The following is a 15,971-nucleotide window of genomic DNA, read 5'->3' on the forward strand; positions in this document are numbered from 1 at the left end:
ATTAAAACCGAAAGTGAAAAACTTAGTTAAATTTTCTCGGCCAAATATTAATTTTTTTTCCCGGGCAAAAAAATCATAGTTAAAACTTGAGTGATAAAGAAGTGTAGAAAGCAAAATGTTTCAACCAGATTAGTATTATTTTTTTAAAAATTATCTCAAAGATTTATATATAACTAATAATTGTTTATTTAATCTATTAATATACTAATATGTGTGTGTGTGTGTGTAAGTAGATTATGACTAGGATACCTAACGGCCTCGTTTGATTTGGCTGGAATATGAGAGAAGGAAAATGCCAGAATGGAAAAGGCTAAATTCCTGCGTTTGGTTCACTTAAAATTTCCTTCAGTATAATTGATTTACCGACAAGAACCTGAAATTTAAATTCTTTAGCCAGACCCAAGGAAAATATATTTTTTCCTGAGACTTTTTAAAATCCCAACAATAACATCGTCCGCCCACCACTCATTTCCATTAAAAAAATTATATTCTTGAGAAAACATTACTAATTCCTTAAGCACAAATTTCGTCTCCACTAACCAATTTATTTTAGGTGTGGCAAAAAAAAAAAAACTAATTTATTTTAGATCTGTCACTGAATACTTCAGAAGTTTTAAGATTTTTTTTTTTTTTTAAGCGTATGGAATAGACACCACCAACTTTCTCGAAATACTGAGAACAATAAATAGATGTGTGTAAATCTTAATTAAATGATGAGAGCTTCTGTCACTAACACCAATTTTAATTGGTAAATTTTTAAGATTTATAACCCATGACGATTTAACTCCATCATAGTGAAGATGTGTGTAAACTAGTCGTAGTATTCCCTCCACATCTTTTCATTAAAGACATTTAGCAATTTAAATTTTATTCTTCCAAAGTAACATTTTTTAACAATTTTGTGTGTAAACTCAAAACTGTGTGTTTGAATTAGATATTAAAATTTAAATAAATTAGTATGCATTTTTAAAATTAAAAGTCAAAGTCAATTAAACAAACACATAATCAACATTATCCATTAAATAAGATTATGATTATATAAATAAATTATTATAACATTATAATAAAAAAATTATCCAGGAAATAATGCCATTCTGTACTGAAGCAATATTTGTATATCTTCCATTAATTAAATACTCCCCCCGTTCAAAAATGTAAGACATTTTTTAAGAAATTAAATGTTAAAAAATATAAGATATTTTTAGTCTTTCGATGTGTAATCATTGCTTTTTTTTTTTTTCAAATGTGTCTCTATTAATAATGACTTTATATTTATTGTCAGATGTTTAATAGGGGTAAATATTTCAAGATAGGGTTAGTTTGAAAGTAGGTAACTACTTTATTGAGGGTGAGATTCGGTTAAAAATGCCTTACATTTTTTAACTGAGAGAGTATCTCATTGATTGAAGTTTCAAAACAAATATTTAACTTCACTAACGAGCACAACATGTGCACAAAATCCAGAACTATGAACTTTAATTTACTACTACTTTACCCAAAAGAAGTGGGAGTGTTCATTATAATCAAACACAACAGTTTTGTCAGTGTTTGAAATGCTCAACTTCACTAAGAAAAGTAATCTGGCATTCCATAATCAGAGCATCTTCATTAAGATCCTTCAACGTCATGAATTGAATGAATCCCCATTTATTTGTCACGTGACTGAACCATGATGCACCTGCAACATCCAAAACAACCTATTAATATTAATGCTCAAAAAAAAATTGAATGATCACTACAAATATAAATATAAACATTTGTGTCGTAAAGATGTCGAAAAGTACCATTCAATTCCCGAGTTCTCGATGGTACAGATTGATTCTTAAGGCGTAATGTGTACTCGGCGAACCATTTCTTTCTTGCCATCGAGCTTTCATCTTCATTCAAGACAAAAAATATGGACAGAAACTCATTTTTGGGAGACCTATCACCTCTGGGATAAACTCTCAGCTTACTTAATTACAAATTAAACACAAAACAGAACATTAGCATTAAAAAATTTATGAAGATTCAGGGGGTAAAAACTAAGAAAAATGATTTTTTTTTTTTACCATGTTTTGCCTTTAATAGAGAATGCTTCGAAATCACAAAATGCCTCCACAATCTACGAGTATTTAGACAAATTCCATGTATATGAATCCTTAAATTTGTCATCCAGTGTTGAAAGACATTCCTAATTTCTAGAACACTGAACAACAAAGACCCCAGCTCCAAATACACAAGAATCGTGAACTAGATATCCATTAGCAACATCTTTGAATGTATCCATAGGAAGCAGATCATCAAAACCTCACTGTGTCTTCCCCACATGAAAATGTTTCAACTCATTCTCTACATCTGCAATAATTCAAGGGGGAATCAAGAATTGTTAAGCACAAGGTTGCACTTGATTACCATCCTCAAATTAACGGGCAAGTTGAGATTTCTAATCGAGAAATCAAGAAGATACTTGAGAAGATGGTAGGAGTGACAAGAAATGATTAGTCCACCAAACTTGACAATGCATTGTGCACTTATTGAATGGCTTACAAAACTCCTATTGGAATGTCTCCATACTGATTAGTTTTTGAAAAAGCATGTCATCTCCCCGTAGAGCTGGAACATGGTGCCTATTGGACTATCCAAAAGCTCAACTTTGATTTTAAGGTTGTGGGTGAAAAGAGACTTCTCCAACTGAATGAACTTGATGAATTGTGGTTCAATGCTTATGAAAATGCTAGACAATACAAGGAAAAGATAAAGAGATGGCATGACAACAAAATTTTATGCAAAACATTTGAACCAAGCTAAAAAGTACTTTTATACAACTCTAGATTGAGGTTATTTCCTAGCAAACTCAAGTCTAGATGATCAACACCATTCACTGTAGTCTAAGCTTTCAATCATGGTGCCGTTGAGCTAGAGAGCATTGAATGAGAAAGATTTAAAGTCAATGGGCAATGATTAAAGCATTACTGGGGTGGTGAGGTAGACTGTGAAGCAATCACCTTGCCCTTATCTGATGCCTCTTTAAAAAGAGAAGAGTCAGGCTGAATGATTATAAAACAAGCACTACTTGGGAGGCAACCCAAGCTCTAAACCTTCTCTTTTGATTTTTCCTTTGTAGTTTAGTTGTTTTGGTAAAGTTATATATGATCTTGTGTCTTTTATAGGTTAACATGAAGATATATATGAGGAAGTGTGAGCCTTTGAAAAAAAACAAGAAATGTGGCCAAAGATTAAAAGAATCTAAGAGGAGGGAAAATTTCAGGGAAGTCAAGCTACTTTAGTTTCTTTTATGATTATAAACTTGTCTTGGCAATTATTTTGAGCTTATTGAAGTGAATGCAAATTTTTTATGGTTTGATTTCCATGAAAAATGGTTCTTTTTTAGGGTTGATTGTATTTTAATTGAAGGAAATTATGTATGATTGATGAATGATGGTTAGAGATTGATTTTAGAGTGAATATAATGCTTGGAAGAGGTTTCAAGGGGTAAACAAATCAGATTTTTAAAAACAGAGTGCTGCAGAATTTTGCTGTCAAGAAAGTTCTGACAAAAGTCATGACTTTGGGCTCACGACTTTGAGATTTTAGAGAAAGTAAAATTTGTGACTTTCATTTTAGGCTTAAACCTAAAGTCGTGACTTTCATCTTCTCTGGACTTGTTTTTTTTTATAAAAAAATTTGGGTTTTCTTTTTCAATATATATATATATATGTAATAATAATAATAATTTTTCTTTTCTTCCCCTTATGTGCTATGTTTTACAGTATTTAAATATATATATATATATATATAATATTAATAATAATTTTTTTCTCTTCCCCTAATGTGCTAAGTCTTGCAGTTTAAAAAAAATTATTTTTGACCCAAATTTAAAAACCCTCAGCTCCTTTTATTATTTTCCATTTCATTACCTCACCCGCACTCTGCCTCTTATCTCGCTCCACCGCCATCCGCCGGCCTCTTTACATCTACTTGCCTTTGCCGTCGACCTCCATTTCTTCTCATTCACTTCATTATTCACCATTAACACCCACGCAGCCCCTTATTTCTCATTCCCTGTGTAGCCACTGCTTCCTCCCTCACTCCATCATTTCTGTTCAAGCTACCGTCACGTTTTCTGATTCTCATCGATTCGTCCTTGTTTCTTCTTCACAAGCTTCAATCTTAGCTCTTCCTAGATCATCACTGTCAACTACTTTCTCTGGTCCAGTCACTCAAAAGCATCTCATTTCACTGCCATTTCCATTGGAGCTACACTATTCACCACAGCTTTCTAGCCGTAGCCCCTGCCGCTGCTACTGCTTCTTCCTCTCTACCATAGCTAATCGTGGAGCTCTAGGGTGCTTCTGCTGTTGTGAGTCTCATCTTACTCGATCTCCCTTAGTGTTTTCTTCATTCTTGCTTTCAGCCACAGTTCATCATCATCATCTTCACCATTGTCCTGCTTGCAGCCACAAGCCTGCTCCTTCGTTCATGATTTTCATTCTTGAGTAGGTCTTCACTATCATCTCTTCCCTTCTTAAACGCATTTATGCTTTGTTTGTAAATCACAAGCTGAAATGTGCACTATTTTTTTCAAGATTCAAGTGCCTTGAATCTTGTCATTGCCCAACTGCTATTATGTGCATTATGCTGTTATGAATTTCAAATCTCCTTTCATTGCTAAGTAAAGCTCTGATTATTGCTTTGGCTGGGTCTAAAATTACTCTCATAATTTCTGCTATAAAGCTCATTGTTCGAGTTTCTTCACCCCTATCCTTATCGTCTTCTCACTTCATAATCCTGCATTTGTTATCTCTTTGCGCTTTAAGGTATGCTATCATGCCAGCTTCTTTGTGTTCATGTGGTTTTGTTGGTTGAGATATTTAGTATTAATTTTTGATTTGATTTTACTACTGGAGCTGAATTCAATGGTGTTATAAATTTATGAGAATGCATTGGCATTTTGATAGTGATTTTGTGCCTTATTTCTGATTGTAATGCTAATTTGGATAGTGGTTTTGAGATTAAGTAGAGTTATATTTTTGGAATTCTCGCTGGGGCAAACTTGGGCATCAAAGGGTATAAACACATCTCTGCTAGAGATTGAATTTTAGATGACAATGAATTGCATTTGCCCTAATAATAATTTTTATTGTTTGACTGACACAATGGAGATGCTCATTGGGAATTTTTCACTGTTAAGGCTTACTTTTATTGATTTTTGTGATTTACTCTGGCAATAAAATTGCAATTGTGATGATGCACTATCCTCACTTTGGGAATTTAAATTATTCTTCATAATTATATAGCCTTTATTAGGTTTGTATCCTGATTATAGCCTCCACTGGGCTTGATTCTTGTTTGTTTAGTTGTATGGCACAGCTTATATTTTAAGTTAAGAGCAAGTTTTGTGTTGAATTCATTGTATTCTTATGCTTCTAATTTATGGGTTATTTTTGCTTTTGCTGTTTGTGGTCTCAGTTTGCTGTGTTTTGGGCATTTATGCAGGTAATGGGTAAGAAAAGTGTCTCACTTTCTAAAAAAGCCAAGGTCACTGAGGTTGGTGAAAGTTTCAAGGGATCGGGATGGGATAAAACTTGATTTTCCAATGTTGTGATTCAAAATTATTTTGAGCAAAATTTGAAGGAGAGAAAAATAGTCTAAGAAAGACCCTTCCCTTTGAGATGGTCTGAACAATTTTACAATAATTTGTATGATGTCTATCATGCCACTAGCCTCATCCGTGAATGAAGTCATGCCTCTCAGCTGCTTGTTGAAGCTTAATATGCCTATGCTACTTATAAGGATACATTGCGATGCAAGATAAGGGGCAAATGGGTAGAGATCACTGAGGACACATTTTGAAAGGTGTACAACCTTTCTACGATAGAAGAGTGCCAATATACCATTTACAAGAATGATAGAAATCAATTGCCATTTGATGATGTAGCCTGAGTACTATGCCTTCCTGACAAAAATATTTGGCAACATGACACTCATGACAATCCCAAGAGCATTTTGCACTGTAATTTGAACAAGACAACTAGCATATGGTGGCATTTCTTGGCATTTAATGTTATCTTAGTGATCCATATGAGTGATTTGACGTTGATTAAGTTGCCCTCTTATATACTTTAATGATGAGGCAACCTAGTGACTTTCCAAAGATCATGTTTAAGTACATGTGAAAGTTGCCCAGAAGTAGATATCACAAGCAGGTATTTGGATTTCCGCACTTGATTACTCAAGTATGCTTAGAAAAGAAGGTTCCCACTTATCTGAAGGATCTTATGCTCCTTCCTTTGCCAAAGTTCAATTACAAAAAAATTCAATGTGCTAAGGGACCAAGAGATGTGCCAGATCAAGTTGCGGATGGCAGAAGGCATATTAATCCACCTCATGTTAAGCCTACACTGAGCAACCTCATAGTACTCATCTAGAATATGCATGAGGGCCTCTAGAGCCAGCTGGATTAGATTGACTTCAAGCTCCACCACATTGAGTTATTCTTGCATCAGAGATTTCAGTTGGACGTGCTAGAGGAAGAAGAGGAGGCTAATATTGATATTGATTAAGACTCAGACACTCACACTGACTAGCTTCACCCTTCTTGACTTTATTGCCTTTTATTTCTATTTTTAATTCTAACTAGCTGTTCATTAGCTCTTTTTGGGTAAATATGGTTAGCCATTATCTTTTGATATCTTTTGTGTAGGGCTAAGTTTGATCTTTTTGTAGTTAATATGTGATAACTTGACTGATCTCTTGCAACCAATTATTCTATGATAACTTATGCACATATTGGTATAGTTAGCTGTATTTTTGGACTGCTTGTAGATATATTTCAATTATACTATTACAAGTTTCTGATTTTAGTGCCTCTTATGCAACTTTTTGGTTATTAAGTTGCATGAGAGAGGGCCCTCATTTTACCCTTTTGACAGTATGGACACTATTCAATTTAAGTTTAGGGGTGAGGGTATTATTTTGATTGATTTGACATGAACTTCAATTTTAAAACTTAGCTATTTACTGTTCTTTTTTCCTACAATTTGAGCTAGATTGAGAAATTATTTATTGAACTGAATGCGTGATCCAATGATAGAATGTTGCTTAAAATGTATGTTTTATAGGAAGTTGTGATCAATATTTTGGCATGCTTGATTTACAGGGTTAAGGCTTGTTTTCTAGTAATTTATCAAATTTTCTTTTGCACTTTTGAATCAGACAATGATTTAAATGCACTAGGAATTTTTATGGCAAGTTGATGTGCATTTTCTTTCTCAATTGAGAAACTCTAGAACCTATCTTGGAATCTCTTAAGGCATTTTAATCACTTCGCATGATATTAAAATATGATTTGGGCATTCTTTCAAATGCGTTTGAGCCTTTCAAACCTACTTATTGCATCATTTCCAATTGAACCCCTTTTTGAGCCTTGAATTGAAAACCATGTGTATTTTCCTTTTGAAACCCACATTAGACCCTAGCCTTTATAACTTGAAAAACTATGAACTACATCCTTTTGAGATAAGTGATAAAAAAAATTATGTTAGTGGTGAAGATTGGTTTAGTTGTTAAAAGAGGTGTTGTTGTAAATTTGGGTATGAGGAATGGCAATGAAGTTTGGAACACTACTAATTGTGCTCCTAAAAAAATGTATAAAAAAAGGGAGATATAAAAAAAAAAAGAGAAGAAGAGAAGTTTTAATTTCAATAAATTTAGAATTCAAAGAATGGTATTTGAGATAAGTTTGGGGGAAGGTATTTGGCTAGCAAGAATGGAATGGTTAGTTTCTCATTGTCATTTATCTCAAGTTCTTTGAATTTCATTTATCCTTTTCTTTCAATTAGCTGAAAACCTTTGGCCACGCTACAAGCTTACAAAGTCCTATTAATTTTGGATTATGTGAAGTGATCTTTTAGTGGAGAGAGAAGAAGAGTTTAGGCATATGAAGTCTTGATATTGAGTTGTTACATCTTGACTTGATAGTTGCAAAAAAATCATTCTCTGGTCTCACACACACATTTCTAAATTGTTGAAAAGTGTGATCTTAATTTATGAATCGGGCATTCCTTTATATTTCACTACTATCCTCTTTGATATACATTTGGAGCAACTAGTGAGGATATTTTCATGCATGCTTAATAGATGAATAATTGGTCAATCTAGTTATTTTATTTCTTGTTTTACTCAAGGATGAGTAAAAATTTAAGTTTGGGGGTGTGTTAACCTTTAGAATTTCATGTTATTTCATCACATTTTTCTCATATTCTCATTCATTTTGGCTCAATTGTATATGTTTTTATTGCCCAAATTAGGAAAATGTGCATTTTGTTTTGGGTTTGTACTCTTGGCTTTGATTTGATATTTTTAGCCTAATTTTATGTTATTTTGGTTGAAGTTTTGATTAGAAATATTTCTGGAAATTTGTGGATGTTTTTGGAAGGCTTTTGAATGAAGAAATCAAGCATAAAATGAATGATTTTCGTTAGCTACAAAAATAGTACAAAACTACCAAAGTTGTCCTAAAGTTGTGACTTTCGTTCACGACTTTCGCCCGCTATTAGAAACATGCTGCGTTTCATTTATCAGAAATTAGTTGGTTAGGACATATATATGCTAAGAGCTTGACCCAAAACACAACACATTCTTTAGACTTCTAGACACATTTGAAACTTGGTCATGCTAGGGTTTGGGCATTAGAAGTGCTTGAAGCAAGGGAATAGAGTTTTAAAGACATTTGGAGCTCTTTTTCTTCAGTTTTTCTATTCTTCTTCCCTTTCCTTTCTTGTATTCTGAAATGGGTCCACTTATTTTGTATATTTGTAGCTTGTGGATAATTATGAGTAGCTAAACTCTTTGTTTTAAGATTATTTAGAATCCTTGTATGGATTAACATTATGTTCATCCTCTCTTTTTATAATTAATGATATATATGTGTTTATTTTACTCCTTCCTTAATGCTTCTAAGTGATTGGCTATCATTTAGATATTGAGTTCACTTAATTGATACTTGAGAGGGCTAGGTTGAATGTAAAACTTAAGTAAAATAGTGCAAGAACTTAATATTTACATGTTGAATGGATGGTTTTGCTAGTAAGATAGAAATATACTTGCTAGCCTTGCATAGCCACATTAGGGTTAGTGTTTAAAATTGAGTTTTATTAATTGTAACAGAAGATTGGGCAATTAATTTAACTAAACACTTGTTCATGACTTGAGAGAGCTTGTCCAAGTATTTTTAGAACTCTACGTTAGCACTTATTTTTATTAAAAGCATTTATGAGAGGAGGTAAATTTGGTGTTATGAAATGTAAGGGGGATAAGTAATCCTAGGTTCCAATTTGTGTTTGAAGTTTGTGAATCAATTACTTTTATTTATTTTCTTGTGTTAATTTAGTTTAAAAATCATTTTCACCTAATTATGTTTGGCTCAACTTGATTTCATTTACTTAATCTTTTGTTTGATTATCATTGTTTTTAAACAAATCATCAAGGGAACGATACTTTACTTTTATTATATTACTTGTTATGACTCGTGCACTTGCGGTGAGCAACAACAATGTGATCAACTTTCTTTGAGAACAAGTTGTGCATAGGTTCGAGATTTGCTAAACCATCACAATAAACTAGGGAACCATGTTTACCCAAGATAAAACAAAGGAATTCATGAAGGATTATGGGATTACATTGCTCTATTCAACTCCTCATTATATTCAAGCCAACGGACAAGCTGAAGCTTCTAATAAGATCATCATCGAAATCTTAGAAAAGATGTTGGAGAAAAGCTTGAGAAATTGGCACACTGCGCTTTTAAAAACCATGTGGGCTTACTGAATGTTTTTTTAAACTACCATAAGGGTTAGCCCTTTTGCTTTAACTTATGGCATAAAGGACTTATACCAATGGAAGTGGTAGTGCCATCTTTAAGGTGATCAAACAAAACAATCTAACTCTGAAGAAGTACACTGTAGTTATGATACAAGAGTTAGAAGATGCTGAAGAACTTCAATTCCAAGCATACAATCACATGACAACATAAAAACAAAAGGTCACCAAAGCATACAACAAGCATGACAAGCACAAAATGTTCCAACAAAGTGAACTCGTGTGGAAAGCAATCTTGCCTCTTGTAACTATGGATAATGAATAGGAAAAGTGATCATCCAATAAAGGGTCATTCAAAGTTTCCAAGATCCTAAGGTCTAACACATATTGTTATCTAGTATTAAGCGAGAATCTCATAAAAGAGCAATCAACGAGAAATACTTGAAACCCTGCCAAAATGTTCATAAAAAGCCTGGCCCCATGGCTAGGTAGTAAATCAAAATATTCAAGGATCAACTTGCTTGTCAAACAGGAAACAAAAGCAAGAAAACATCAAATTCTAGACCACAACTGAACATCAATAAAGAAATGTAGATCACCTTATTTAAAGGGTGGGAGAAGATCATCAAAGTTTCTAGTGGACAAGGTGGCCTAAAGTTTCATAAGCCCTTAATGCCTAACTCGAGTTGTCACTAGCTTATCTTGCTAAATAGAAGCTTGTTCTACTCAACTGACTAAGTTGGTATGCTGCTACATTGCTCTCACCACAACAGCACCAAGCTCATTCCTACGAAGCACTATGGCATTCAATATGGCTTCCTTAAATGAAATGCTTCGTGTAATTGAGTAAGATGGGCTAGGAGTAAGGTTTAATGAACCTAAAGGGCACTTATCTTAGCAATATACTTATCTTCCTCCTAAAAAGTTACCTAGATGATATATCCAGAAAATCCACCTCATATATGAGTTTCCTTTAGTGATCTTTGAGACTCTTAAGCTTAAACCTATATGCCACCAGGTAACTTATTTACTCAGAGATAGGTCGATAACTGTGGACACATGCCCTAACATCAGCCTCAAGTTGTTATAAACCTTAGTGATTTGGGAATTCAAAGTGCAAAGTTGTCACTACTTGTTAGATCTGGTTGATCTCATCTAGGTTTATTACAAGCAAGTCCAATCATAATAAGTCACGTACATAATGAAGCACTGAATGCATACTAGTAATAGTTAGATGAGGAGCCTCAGCAATATATAGATCTAGGTTGCGTCCTGAAAAATCCTTGGCCCTTTCTTGATTGGAAGGGTCATCAAGAGATTATTGGCAATAATGGGGAAATGATTTATGACTAGGCTAGCCAAAGTGATCACTATTAGAAGACAAAACAACGAGAACACTTACAAGAATAGCAAATAGCAATAAAAGAGCTAAGGCCCTAACCTAAATCAAACAGAGGATCAATTGAAGTAAGTGAAAAATCCAAATTTAGTTAGAAAGCCAATGGCTTGTTCATAAAGACAAGGAAAGCCTTAATAAAAAGGTGAATACTTACTCAAACTAAATGTGTGAGCAAAGCGTTGAGAGAAAACTCACAACATTATTTTTTTCTTATAACAACAATTGAAAATTGTAGCCAAAGGCATTAAAACTATTGTCAAAAGCTAAAAACAAGCATTAAAACTATTGTCAAAAGCTAAAAACAAGCATTAAAACTATTGTCAAAAGCTAAAGGCAACATTTTTGAATTTATGCATGTTCCAGTGTTACTTATGATAAAAGGCAACAGTTTTGCTTTCTATTGCTACACATTTCAAGAACTATTACATATATTTTAGTAATAAGCAATAGTTCTTATATCAACCTATTGCAATAGTTCTTGAATGTTGTATATCATATAGTTATTGGCAACAATTAAGAACTATTGCATATATGTAAAATAGGAAAAAAAATTAAAATTTCTGTCCATACCTAGTATTCAAGCCCCAAACCTCAATGAATTAAGGAATAACTCTTACCACTTTTCCAAAGCCATTATCAAGTCATTTGATGCAAATTATTTTATATGTTGATAATTTTTAAAGTTACTTTTTAATTTAACTAATTAATAATTTAATAAATCAATCAATTAATTATTTAATTAATAAAAGTATAACAAAAAATATTAAGTTTAAAAGTAAATTGTTTTGTATATAAAAATATAATACGCAACGGTTATTAAATGTTGCCAAAAGAAACATTTAAAAGCAACATTTATATAATTGTTGCTTATTAGAAAATGGAACAATTCTTAAATGTTATGAAAAAAGTTATTTTATAAACAATAGTTCTAATATTGTCTATTTGAAAAATGTAATTCAACAGTTTAAAAGTGTTACCTATCCTATGTTAAGCAATACTTTTCAAATGTTATCAAATATATTTGCTTAAAGTAGCGTCAATTGCAATGCTTAGAAAATGTTCCTTATATACACATAAGGCAACATTTTCAGAACGGTTGCAAAGCAAAGTATTGCTAGCAGCCAAAAATATTATAGTGGCACCTTGAAAAGTGAGTTGGGAAATCAAGGTTAGATCAAACCTTATGATAGTTTCTGAATCTTGGAACAATAAAAAAACTTGGCTTACCTCATTAGCAACGACGGAAGATGAAGAAACCATTGCAAGCTAAGGACATCGTAAGTTCTAAGAATTGTTGGAAGAAATCGTGGGAGAATAAAGAAAGCCAAAGAAAAGAGTAAAGTGAGGAGAAGAGAAGCCAAGAGTTTAAATATGGTTCTACAACCTAAGCAAGAAGAGCACTTAGGAAAATGATGGTAGTGTACTAGAAACATGTGTGGAGCAATCATTGCCCATATCCAAGCTTGACATATGGATTGTAGAATATGGAAAAGCTAAAGCATATGTAGCTATTTCTCTCCCTTGGCACTGAAACATCGATCATGAGGGGGTAATTGTTTGGACTAAAAATGGTCTATTGGGTCTAAAGGAAAATTGGCAGAAACCTAATCCAATTCAAAGAAGGATACAACTTAACAACAAGCCAATTTCACATAGGCAAGATAACGCCTTGTTTAAGTAGTTAATGATGCAGTCTTGCCCACGTTTCTTATTACTCGACTATCTCGGCACACACTCTCTCCTTACTTTGCATGACAAGGCATACCTTTGATTATAAAATGGCACGGGCAAAAATTTACTCCTTTGTGGTGCCAAACTTGAATTCAAAAGGAGTGTAATGTTTGTCACTTTTTGTAAACAGGCAATGAGCGCATGACTAAAGGATTCTTGACACTCTGCCAAACTTATATAAGATTTGCCAAGTACAAAACACCAATCTTAACCTCACATCCATCAACATCTCTCAAGGAAAACTACTTCATCTATATAAGCTTGGCTTCCTAGGCTAGTTGTGTCTGTCCCTTCATATCCACAAAGCATCCATTGTATTAAATCATTTGTAATACAATTCAGCCTTAAGCATCACTTAACGCACTTTCTATTTTTTGCATGCACTTGGCTTTCCAAAGAAATTGTGATGAAGGACTTTGAAAACCCACTTGATCGTTTGATCCAACTCATAATTTTGAGAACACACTCCTCTAACATGCCTGGCACACCCCTAAAATCAAGCTAATACTATATATTAATATAGTAATGTGTGCGCACACGTGTGTAATAAGTAAATTATGACTAGGATACCTAACGCCTCATTTGGTTTGGCTGAAATATGAGACAAGGAAAATGCAAGGATGGAAAATGACTAAATTCTTGGGTTTGGCTGGTTAACTTAAATTTGCCTTCAATGTAATTGATTTACCAATTAGGACTTAAAATTTAAATTATTTAGACAGACCAAAGGAAAATATGGAGAATATAGATTTTCCTGAGACATTTTTTTATCCCAACAATAACTTCATCTGCCCACCACTCTTTCCATAAAAAAAAATATATTCTTGAGAAAACATTAATAATTATCTTACGTGCAAATTTTATCTCCACTAATAAATTTATTTTAGGTTTGGCCAAAAAAAAAATCTATTTAGGTCCGTCACTAGATATTTAAGATTTATTTTTTTAATAAGCATATGGAGTAAACTCTACCAATAACAACAGAAAATATCTCCTCCAAAATTATAAGAATTATTGTTAGATTTCTTTTAATTAAGTGACAAGAACTTCTATCACTCGGATGTGGATCATATGCAGTAGGAATGGTAAAGTAGATGGAAATTGGAAAGTTGGCTCATCTTATCCATTCATTTCATCTAATGGTTGGGAAGAAAAGGATACATGGAAAGCTTTATTATCTGCAAAACGCTCAAAATTTTTCTATAATAAAAAATTACTTCACAATTTAAATTATAAAAATTATTTATGATACTTTAAATATTCTGAAGAAATCGTTCGTGTTTTTTTTTCCTCTACAAGTGTCCCTTCCTTAATGTTTTGTATATATTTACTTTTAACTTTTACTAATATTATTGACTATTTTCCTTAAAAAAATTATTTTTATTTTTTATTTTCACATAAAAAATTTTACTTCTCAATTTAAATCTTAAAAAATTATAAAAAATTTAATTTAAATATTTTGCAAAGATTGTACCTATTCTATCTAATGAATTTTTTTAACAATAAAAAATTTATAATTTAAATCTTAAAAATTATGAAAAATGTTAAAAAAATATTTAAAATATATAAAAAAATCGTACTTATTTAACTAATGAAAATTTTTTTATTTCTAATTTCAACAGTAAAAAAAGTCAACACTCTTAAGTATAGAAAAAGTTTGAGTGTTTTGCAAATAATAAAGCTTTCCTACATCCTTTTCTTCCCAACCATTAGATGAAATGAATGGATAAGATGAGCCCACTTCCCATCTACTTTACTATTCCTACTGCATATGATCCATATCCCTATCACTCACGTTAAAAGTTTAATTTAACTTCATTATAGCGCAGACTTGTGCAAGCTAATCGTGCTACTCCCTCCACACCTTTTCATTAAAGACATTTAACAATTTCAATTTTATTCTTCAAAGTAACCTTGAATAATGTTTATTAAATTTCAGGCCAAAAAAAAAGTAATGTTTATTAAATAGTATAATATTAATTCTTGATATAATTATTACTAACTGTATAAGAAAAATAATTAACTAATCCTTTTGAAACGTGTACAATTTCTTATAAAACGATAAAAGATATAAAATATGATTGAACTTAAACAAAGTTTTATAAGGAAAGAAAACAAATATTCAAAACAAACAAAACCTACCTGACTCAAGCAAAAACTGAGTTCATTTGTTGAGGATATGAGAAGGCTGATTGGTTTAGATTTAATATTTTTTATTTTTATTTTTTAAATTAAAAATTAAAAAATTATATAAATTGTAAAAATTTTTATTAAATTCTATCATTCTAGAAAATTCAAATCTAATATGAATTGTTCACATTTAATTTATAAAAATTATAAAAAATTAATATTAAACCTACACTTTCAAAATATATCTAAAAAGTCAATTTATAAAATATTAAATATTAAATGTGAATAATTCATATTAAATGGAAACTATCTATATAGGTGAACAGATTTATAAAAAAAATTTTATAACTTATATAATTTTTTTAATTTTCCAGACGGTCCAAACTCCACAACTCCTTAGAAAAGTCAACTCCAACAAAAGCCAGACCGACACTAGCAAGTAATAAAGTCCATAAACATATCAACCAACAAAACAGAAAGGTGAGCAGTTCAAAAAATGACACAGCAAAATCTAACAGAGAAACACCTCCACAAACTGTTCTATAAATATAAATTATCGATGAGGAAAATGGACGAAACACAAACGATTAACCAACAAATAATCAAACTCAAAATATTTATTTGAATTAAATATTAAAATTTAAAAGCATTAGTCTCCATCCATTTAAAGTTACAAATTGAAGTCAAAACAAACAAAACAAACAGATAATTAACAATTACCCATTAAATAAGATTGTGATTATAAACATAAATAATTATAATTATAACATCATCATCATCATCATCATATAAAAAACTATCCAGCAAATAATGCCATTCTGTACTAAACAATATGTATATCTTCCATTAAATATCTCATTGATTGAAGTTTCAAAACAAAAATTTAACTGTACTAACGATCAAGCACAAC

This window comes from Prosopis cineraria, unplaced genomic scaffold, assembly GCF_029017545.1.
Source record: "Prosopis cineraria cultivar Desert tree isolate PC_DT_omini unplaced genomic scaffold, ASM2901754v1 PC11, whole genome shotgun sequence".
Lineage (NCBI taxonomy): Eukaryota > Viridiplantae > Streptophyta > Magnoliopsida > Fabales > Fabaceae > Prosopis > Prosopis cineraria.